Genomic DNA, 10,641 nt, shown 5'->3' with positions numbered 1-10,641 from the left:
AAATAAACTTGGTGAGGATGGACAAGTTGTTTGTAACAAGGCTAGATTAGTGGCCCAAGGTTATGATCAAGAAGAGGGTATAGATTTTGATGAGTCTTTTGCTCCGGTAGCTAGATTGGAAGCAATTAGGTTGCTTCTTGCCTATGCCACCCATAAAGGTTTCAAAATGTTTCAAATGGATGTTAAGTGTGCTTTCCTTAATGGTTTTATTGATAGAGAAGTGTATGTGGCACAACCCCCCGATTTTGAGCATAAAGAGTTTCCAAATCATGTTTTCAAACTAACTAAGGCCCTTTATGGTCTTAGACAAGCTCCAAGAGCTTGGTATGAAAGGCTAAGTGCCTTCTTGTTGGAAAATCAATTTCAAAGGGGTACCACCGACACTACTTTATTCATTAAAGCGTCTAATGATGATATGCTCCTTGTTCAAGTTTATGTTGATGACATTGTATTTGGATCGGCCAACATTTTCTTGTGTGAAGAGTTTGGAAAACTCATGACTAGTGAGTTTGAGATGAGTTTAATGGGAGAGCTTACTTTCTTTCTTGGCCTCCAAATTAAACAAACTCCTAGTGGCACTTTTATTTACCAAGGAAAGTATGCTAAAGAGCTTATCAAAAAGTTTGGCCTAGAAAATTCCAAATCAATGGGAACCCCAATGCATCCTAATACAAAACTTGAAAAGGATGATGATGGCCAAGATGTGGATGAAACAAGGTATAGAGGAATGATAGGTTCACTTATGTATCTTACCTCCTCTAGACCGGACATTGTCCAAAGTGTGGGTGTATGTTCAAGGTTTCAATCTCACCCAAAAGAATCCCATCTTACAGCCGTTAAACGCATTATTAGATACATCAAGGGAACTTGTAATTATGGGCTATGGTATCCTAAATCTGATGACTTTTGTGCAGTAGGGTTTTGTGATGCAGATTATGCGGGAGATAGAGTGGATAGAAGGAGCACCTCCGGCATGTGTTGCTTCCTTGGAAGCTCACTCAACATGTGGTCAAGCAAGAAATAAGCCACAGTGGCTCTATCCACAGCTGAAGCTGAATATATTTCCGCATCTGCATGTTGTTCACAATTAATTTGGTTAAAAACACAATTGAAAGATTACAAATTAAAAATCAATAGTATACCCTTATTTTGTGATAATATGAGTGCTATAAACATTTCAAAAAATCCGGTTCTGCACTCAAGAACCAAGCACATTGAGATAAAATATCATTTTATTAGGAAACATGTGCAAAAGGGTACTATTGATATTCAATTTGTAAAATCTGAAGACCAAATTGCTGATATTTTTACAAAACCCCTCTGTGAAGACAGATTCTGTGCCCTGAGAAAAAGTTTGGGAATGTTTGATTTAAGTTTCATTGATAAATTGTGAAAAGTTGATTCTGTTCAGTTTTGTCTCGTAGGTTTGGACGAGATAAAATTAGAAGCGTTGGAAGGGCTGTGATCAAGGGGGAGACAGTGTCTAAAGTGAATTCTCATGGCCCCACCAAATTTTCTTGACCCCACTTTGCCGTTATGTTAGTTATCTCTCTATGCAAATAAGAATCCTCTTCCTTGTGTCATCATATCTTTTTGGAAGTGGTTATTGTCAAATCAAATCACTCTCTCCATCTAATCCCTTGATTTAAGGCAACAACTTTTCAGTTTTTGATTTTAAAAATAAAAAGGGAATCATTTTGGGTAATAACTACACCATAATGGTCATTAACCGTCCACTAATGGTCATTACCTCCACCAAAGTCTCTCTCTCCAATCCATATTTAATGTGTCATTCACCTTGCTTCTCCCTCACTCAATTCGGTTACTTCATCAACCTTTCATATTTCATTCTTCCATCACCATGAAAAAGAAAATCACGCCAAGAAAGAGTGAAAGAATCCTTCTCTCTCAAAAACCATCAACCCCTCAAACCCACACTCACATCCACATACATTCTACTTCTTCATCTTCTCCCTCACCCCAACCAAGCACACCGAAGCCATGAGGAAGAAAGTAATAGCACAGAAGAGTTCCGGAAGAAGAAGAAGAAGCGGGAAAAATAAGGAGCCCCGCATTGAGGAAGAGGAAGAATCTCATACCTCGCCCATTCGTTCACCACCACCTTCATCACCGAAGAGAACTACCCCCGGAAAAAGCTCACAGAAGACCAAGGGGTTTGCACTAAACGACACCACCGAACCTTCAAATTTGGAATCCCTGGAATTCAAAAACAAGTACAGCAAGACTCACTCTCATTATGATCCGAGCATATTCAACTCTTGTGCCTCATTTGAGTTTCACAATGAATTTATGGAAAAACGTCATTTGTGTGCAACCTACCTTGTCAACCTCGACACTCTCACTAACAAAGGCATCAACATCTCCTCTCTGTTTGAACTCCTCAACTGGAAGCCACTTCTTCTCATTCAGAAACCAGTCTATCCTGGCCTAGTTCGGGAGTTTTACGCCAATATGCGACTCATTGACGGCTCTCTTCATTCCTATGTCAAAAGGGTTCAAATAGCCCTTGATTCTGAGACCATTGGAGCGGCCCTGGGCTTCAAGGATGAAGGACCACGAGCGTACATGGCAGAAAAATGGGATACACAAGTCGGCGTTTCATACAAAACGGTTCTTCAGCACATTTGCAAGAATCTCTCTGGCTTACATGGAACGACTCCAACCCACAAAGCTCTAGGACCAGTCAACTCTCTGATTCACCGAATCATCACCCACGTTCTGACTCTCCAAAGCGGCTCACACAACCGAGTAACATTTTCTGACTGTCTCATATTATTTGCTTTGGTTTCCTCTACACCGATATCCTTTGGTTATATTATGATTAGGCATATGTGGGATTCTGTTAGAAGCACCAAAAAGGCTAACCTGCCTTATGGTATGTTTTTAACTAGAATTTTTGAATACTTTAAAGTTGATCTGTTGAATGAGGCTGTAGAAAACAAGGTGTCCTCAATCAAAGGAGGAGGAGTGACTAAGGGAACCAAAGGGCACAAATCTGTTGCATCCGATAGTGACTATGAGTACAGGCCAGAATCTTCCAAAACAGCCGAATTCATCAAACAGATTTTGGGTGAATTCTCAAACATGGCAGAAATGATGGTTCAATCTCACAAAGAGACCCGTAAGCTAGCTTATGAGAGCGAGAAAGCTTGGAAAAGATGCAAAGATAGGGTCGGGCTGATGCTAGAAAGTCTTAAGGAGGATCTGAGAGATGATAGTGAAGAAGGCACTGAGGAATCTGATCTTAATCTATCAGATGATTGATGACTGTTGTTTTATGTTATTTGATATTGGCATGATTAGGCTCAATCTTTCTTTTGTAAAAGCATGACTTGATACTCACTACTCCTTGACACTTTGACATATTTGGCATTTTATGAATATTTTGTTGTATTGCCAATGCTTTCTTGCTGCAGGTACATAATGCCCCTTGATGCCAAAAGGGGGAGGAAATTGATCCAAAATTGAAACTGAAAAACAGGGGATGAAATTCTCTTTGAGAGTTCATGATCACCCTTGTTGATGATGGATAATGCATTGTGAAAATGCATTAGGATTATGTTTGAGGATGTTTTGTTAATATAGCATTCGGTTCTACTTTAATTACTGCCATTACTTGATGATTATCTTGGTAAAATATGTGTTTGTAAGAAATTTGAATTACCTTGATAGAATGATTGATGATTGGATTTATTTTTGGCAGTTCCTTTAGTTTGAAATGATGAAAGTTGCTGTGTTTGGAAAGATTATATCATGTTGATGAAAAATATTTTTCCTACCATAACCATGATTGCTCTGATTTATTGAAAAAAATATTTGAACAGCAAAATCTTCCTTCAAAATAAATTGATTATGTAGTTTGAGCAGAAAATCAGTTTATGATATCAAATGAGTTTTGATTATCAATTTAAAATTGCTCATAAATCAAGCATTTAGCATCATATAATATGCTAAATAACATTGTTCATGAAGCTTATTAAAATGTTACAAGTTAGTGCTTCCCTTGGTAAAATAAGCATACATCAAGGGGGAGCCATGTGACATTTAGAAAGGGGGAGAAATTCAATCTTCAAAGGGAGTACTCATACTCAATTTTTTAAATTTCTTTCCATTTCAATTTTAATAATGTTTGTCATCAAGGGGGAGATTGATGAGTTTGGAAAACTCTAAATTAAATTGATGATGATCAAACATTATTAACAGCAAAATTATTAATCTAATTTTGATTGATATATTAATTAAATTAATTTTGCTGTGCAGGTTTTTAATTGGGCCGAAAATAAAATATAAATGATTACAAGCCCAAATGTGAATTTTTGCTTAGCATTGGTTCAAATATTAATCAATGAAGTTTGGCTGAATTATTGTTCTTGTGTTGGGCCAAACTTAATGCTTGTGGTTACAAGCCCAATTATAAATCTTTGCTAAGTGATCCAATACTTAGCCTGAATCAAAATATTATTAGGCCAAAATCAATATTGTTACTACCAAGCCCAATTTTGATTTTGATGAATGTTTCCATTGCTTGATCCGAAACAAAATTCATCAGGAAAACAAATGTTACCATTGCCTCACACCTTCAACGGATTTCATTTCTCTCTTTGATGGATTTCAAATTTAATTTAAGAATTGGGAACATAAGTAAGTGAGAGAAGATTGATTTGATTGCTATGATAGCTATGCACGCCTCTGATGGATTTCAAATTTAATTTAAGCATTGGGAACATAAGTAAGTGAGAGAAGATTGATTTGATTGCTATGATAGCTATGCACGCCTCTCAGCAAAGGGAAGTAAAAGCAACCTTTACTTGTGTAATGTATTGAATTGCTTTTTTCAAGTTGTTTATTCTCTCTCATCTCTTTCCTCTCTTCGGACATTAACCAGGAAATAATGGAAGCCATGGAAGCTACACCTACTCACCGAAAAGAAGATAGAGCTCGTCTCAAGACCATCATGAAGATGGCAAGAAAACATACTAAAATAAAAATGAGTTGTGGCTGAGATTTTCACCAAATATAGTTAGATTTGGTGAGGTAATATTGAGCTCTTCATGCTCAAAAAGGAAGAAGAAGATTCGGCCAGCAAGGAGGAGATTCTTGGAGGCATGGCTTGTCTTTGATTCTGCTCAACCACCACAGGAAGTAGCTAGAGTGGCGAAGTGATGGTAGAGGCAGAGATTGAAGCAGATGAAGTCATCATCATCATGAAGCATCAAGGGCCAGAAATCCATCTTGAAGAGCAAGCCAAGGATGGAGAGCTCGGATTGATAAAGAGTGATGATCAAGAAAGGACTAGAGGTAATTGCATGTTGGGTTTTGCATGGTTATCTCTTCTCTCTCTATGTGGCCGAACCGGTTCTGTTTTCTTGGAGAAGAAGAAGTTAAGCTTGGGTTTTTGGTTTCAAGTGTGGAGGCTTCTCTCTTCTATAAAAAGGGAGAACAGCCACTGTTTGGAGTAAGGAGTTAGAAGTAAGCAGTGAGAGTGCAAGACACAGGATTCTCAGAGCTACCTAAGCTTACAGATTTTCTTCTCCTTCAATGTATTCTGTTTAGTATTTTTCTGTTTAATTTTGTCATGTCTTGAGTCTCATGGAAAAAGGCAAACAAGTGAGGTTTGTATGAAAAAGCCATAGAGCGGAAAAAGGCAGAGAGTGCAAAATTAAAAGAAAAAGCCATAGATGTCCTTAGAGTTTCTTTGTTCATCTATGTTGCGTTTCATGATTCTGTGGGAATCCCCTTGTAAGTTGGGTTAGCACTTTACAGTTTGTAATCAGGTTGATTATAGTGAAATTCCATCATTGTTGTGATGGAGACTGGATGTAGGCTGCATTGCACTTAGCAGCTGAACCAGGATATATCTGGGTGTAATCTTCTTTTCTTCTCTACTCCATTTCTATTTCTACTGCACAGGAACAAAAACAAAAAATATCTCGTGCCAAGTGACGAGACAAAAAGAAAAGTCTCGTGGCTAGGGACGAGACAAAAGAAAAGGTCTCGTGTGAAGTGATAGCTAAAAACAGAAAAGTCTCCTCTAAGTCCAGCAAGTGTTAGCAAGCAAAAAGGGAGCTAAGATTCAACCCCCTCTTCTCTTAGCCACTAAAACCATCAAAAAGAGAATGATATTCTATTGCTTCTGTGTGTAATCAACGAAAACTTAACCTTCTATTTATATATGTACAAAGAGTTATTTTTTAAACTCTTATTAAATATATTCTTTCTTAAAAATGTTAAACCGCCCAACATAAATAAATATCCATCTTGTCATCCTTATCACAACAAGTAAATATACAAGGCCTGATGTCCTCTTATATGGCGCAAAAACAACTCTTTCATAACTCCATCTTAATTAATTATGTCTCTGTAGAACGTTTCCATTTTCTACTAGCAATTGCTGATCTATATATAATATATTCGGAGGATCAGAACCATTCACATTTTATTTAAAATTAAAACAAGCTTTTAAATAATAAATTGCAACAAGGCTCTGCATTAGTACTCTTGCATGAACATATGATGATTTATGCCATTAAATAAATAACATGCCACACTTATCACTTAATTAATTAGATTTTGACACACTGATGAAAGTTGGTACCTCTCCTCGATCAGGAAGATCTCGAATCGATCTGTATCGGATCTATATTCTATGGGTCCGTTTAAAAAACTTTAGAAGTAACATTTTTTAATTTTTAACTTATGAAAAGTAATAGTATTAATGTTCGATGTAATTTTTAAAATTAAATTGTAACTTTTTAAAAAGCTATTTAGGAGCTTATAGAGAAGTTAAAAAAAAATGAATTCTCTCATAATACTTCTACTTTTCATCACATTTCTATAAAATAAGTACTTCTAGAGTTAAAAATCCAAACACAAAATAACTTATTTATAAGTTACTTTTAATAGAATTATTTATTGTTTAAATTATTTTATCAAAAGAAGCTTAATTAAGTTGGTTACCCAAACTGGACCTATATCCTATAGACACATAAATGTCTACTAAAAAGAATTAAATATTAAAAATATATTATATTCATCATCATGAGCTGAGAATACATATTGCCAATGGAAATTAAAAAATTCATTCACCAATTAAATGGGTAACTTCCATGACCAAATTACTTTAATTTCATGTGACGGTGGATGGCACGCCCGTGCATGTATGAATTTATATACTGTCGAATTTAATGAAAATAAAAAGTGTCATGCATTATTACATTAACAATTTAGTTTAAAAATAATTTTACAAACAACAACAAAATCTTATTCTATTAGATGGAATCGACTACATAAATCAAACCATATTATTGCGTCCTATCATATATTATATCTACAATAAAAATATTTAAATATAAATCTCTTTTAATCATCATGTATGATCTTAAAAAAAAAAAATTCTACTATTTATCTCCTATTTATCTTTCATTTTATCCACCTTCAACCAAATATTTTGTCAATCTTCTTTCCACATGTTTATACCACTTGAGACAAAATTCTATCATCTCTCTACAATAAACGTGCTTTCAATTTTTTCTTTTATATTTTCGTTTCTTATTTTATCTATTCATATATAACTATTCATTCATCTGAGTATTTTCATCTCTATTCCCCGTAACTTATGTTCATGCTTATCTTATGTCGTCCAACAGTCTGTTCTGTATAACATAGCTTGTCTAATGGTAGTACGATAAATTTTTTTTTTTTTAATTTTAAAGATAATTTTTATTGATTGGATATAAGATCAGATATACTCTATCACTTTAACCAGTCTAATTGTATCGATTTTTTTTTACATTCTTCTCGATCTATCCATTATCTTATATAACATATTTAAAATGCTTAAAACACTTTACTTGTAATAAGATAATTTTTCTAATTTCACTTCTGTAATATTATTTCTGTTCGCCGAAAGAACTTATATTTTATATATGTGCAAAACATATTCTCTAAAACTTTTTTTCACAACTTTAGATTCTGATTTAAATCTTTCTTTGTTTCTCACATAAAGACAATATTATGGACAAAAAATATATACCATAGTATTGGTTGTGGATATTTTCAACAAGTACTTCTATTCAAAATTAATGTAAAAAAATATACTTAGAAATAATTCTTAATGTAATTTTATACTATAATTTTAACTAATAAAAACTCAATTTGATTTTAAGGTACAAAGTGAGCAATTTTTTCAAATAATTAAGTAAGTTTTATTTTTATTTTTTAGTGAGTATCAAATTTGAAAAAAATGATTAATATAGAACATAAATCCTCATTCATTTGTGATAATTTGTATTAGTTTATCTGTTAATTACTTAGCCATATCATTTGTAGTATAATGACGAAAGAATTAAATTGAATTACGATATCAAATTTTAAAAACTGAATTAAATTAATGGAATATTGAAGGATATGCATGTTTGTGTTAATTTCAACTTTTTTATTTATAAACAGAATCTTTGGTAATTATTTTTTTTCTCTTATGTTCTTCCTTCAACTTGTTCTCCAAAATTCGTATCACATTTTTCACTTTCAATCTAACAGTCAAGTAAATATCTTAGTGTTTAAGTCATTTTTTTTTTTATATTGTCTATCTTTGACTTCAACTCTCCTTGAACTTTACGCCTCTTACGGTCGACTTAGTTCGCAGTCGGGACTTATTAAGGAATCTATTTTTAGTATCCTTCAAGTAAATCAAATAAATGATTTATCATTCTAAACCTATAAAAACGTAAATCGAAGCTACCTGATTTAATTTACATGGAGGAAATACTTCTAACTACTTGTTTTGATATTTTGACATCATACTAAATTGAATCTTCTCAATATAGTTTACTTTGATTTGCTCTCTATCCTAATAAATCAAATGTAACTATTTCGATTTACATTTATTTTTGATAAAGTAAATTTAATTAATTCGATTTATATATAATTATTCAAAATAGAACGTATAACCATTTTTAGTTTAAGATATTTGTGTAATATTTATCTCTATTTATTTTAGCTATGTAAATTGTCCAATAAATAATGATAATCTTTTATATATAGGTAATTTTTTATTAAAATCTACAAAATCGAAAGCTAGAAAATTGTGAACACAATACAAATTTGAATTTAACAGGATAATTTCTGTAAAATATATAAATAAAAATGATTAATTTAAATTTATTTTAATTGGTAATATAAATATATTTGGGGTAAAATATATTTTTGTTTCACTCTTACCGTTTCCTAAAATTTTCGAATTTACTTCCCAATATTTATCATTTTATTTAAAATTAATATTTTAATGGTTTTAAAGGTTTTCAATTTTATCATTTATTTAAAATTTATATTTATTATAAATAACACAAAATTTTAAAATGTTATAGTCTTAAAACCTTATTGATATTCTTGTACAGCTGGCACACAAAATTTCATTTTTTGATCCAAGAATGAAAGACTACAATTATATTGGCACACAATAGCCACTCCCACGTAATGTTTAAGAATGACTTGGCTTAAAGCATAGCTCAGACAGAAATGTTCATTATTATTATTATTATTATTATTATTATTATTATTATTATTATTATTATTATTATTATTATCTAATGTCTAGTATTTATTTTCCTTTTCCAACTAAGGAAAACCGAAGACTCCAGTGATCATCTGGCCCAATACGTGTCATTGATATATTTTTTTTCTCAAAGTAGGAAAAAAAGACTGATATTATTATTTTTCTTTTTTTTTATACGTATTCTTCTCGATATAGATTAAGGTATATTATTATATAATATAATTATAATTTTATAATATAAATAATAAAATTCTATAAATACCAACAAGTTATATTTCAAATGACATAATTTTTTCGTACTTACATAAAAATTACAAATGTAAATCTCACTCTTAATTAAAAAAAAAAAAAAAAAACTGCAGACGAGCATATGCCTAAATATATAAAGGTGGATCCCACGTCTTTTTTATTTTCAATAAAAGACGATATAATTTAATAATTTTCATTATGTTTCCACTTCCATCCCCTTCCTCCCCTATCTTCTATTTTTGGCATTTTTCATCCAACCAAACAAAACTTGTGTTAGAACTTAGGAGATAGAACCTAAATGTTGGTGTTACAACATAATAAAAAAAATAAAAAAATAAAAAATAAATTATATGGGCCCTGAGAAAATGAAAGAGGCAGAAAGTTATTTAAGTATTAGCAGACTAGCAGTGATCGATAGTGAGAGACAATCATGTGAAAATGGACTCTCTGAAACAAAGAAGCTCTACCTTAATGCATTTTACGCGTTCTTCACTTCCTTATTCTCAATTTTACATTATTATCATCTATCATTACCATTATTATTTCTCGTTTTTTCTTTTATTTTTTGTGGTATTAATAAAATAACATGAATTAATATGTTTATTAACTCGCTCATTTTTTATTTCTATCATAGTTTAAAAATAATTAACCTCTATACTATACATAATGAAAATATAACAAGAATTAATGTCCAATTTTTTTCTAAAATATCTTTCATTTATATAATTTATAAAAAATATATATTTTTTAATTATTTTCAATATTTAAACTCAAGACCTCTTAAATTATAAATTACTTGTTATTTTAACTAATTTTAT

At 31.9% G+C, this 10,641-nt stretch overlaps 1 pseudogene; it reads left to right on the top strand.

Annotated features, from left to right (window-relative positions):
• The first annotated feature begins 658 nt into the window (after nt 1-658).
• On the top strand, nt 659-1,393 carry LOC148569910 (secreted RxLR effector protein 161 pseudogene; annotated as a pseudogene).
• Nucleotides 1,394-10,641: the final 9,248 nt, after the last annotated feature.

The sequence above is a fragment of the Arachis ipaensis genome, chromosome B3, assembly GCF_059453495.1.
Source record: "Arachis ipaensis isolate K30076 ecotype BB chromosome B3, ASM5945349v1, whole genome shotgun sequence".
Taxonomy (NCBI): domain Eukaryota; kingdom Viridiplantae; phylum Streptophyta; class Magnoliopsida; order Fabales; family Fabaceae; genus Arachis; species Arachis ipaensis.
The sequence above is the reverse complement of the archived record's forward strand: the minus strand, read 5'-3'. Positions and strand labels throughout refer to the sequence as shown.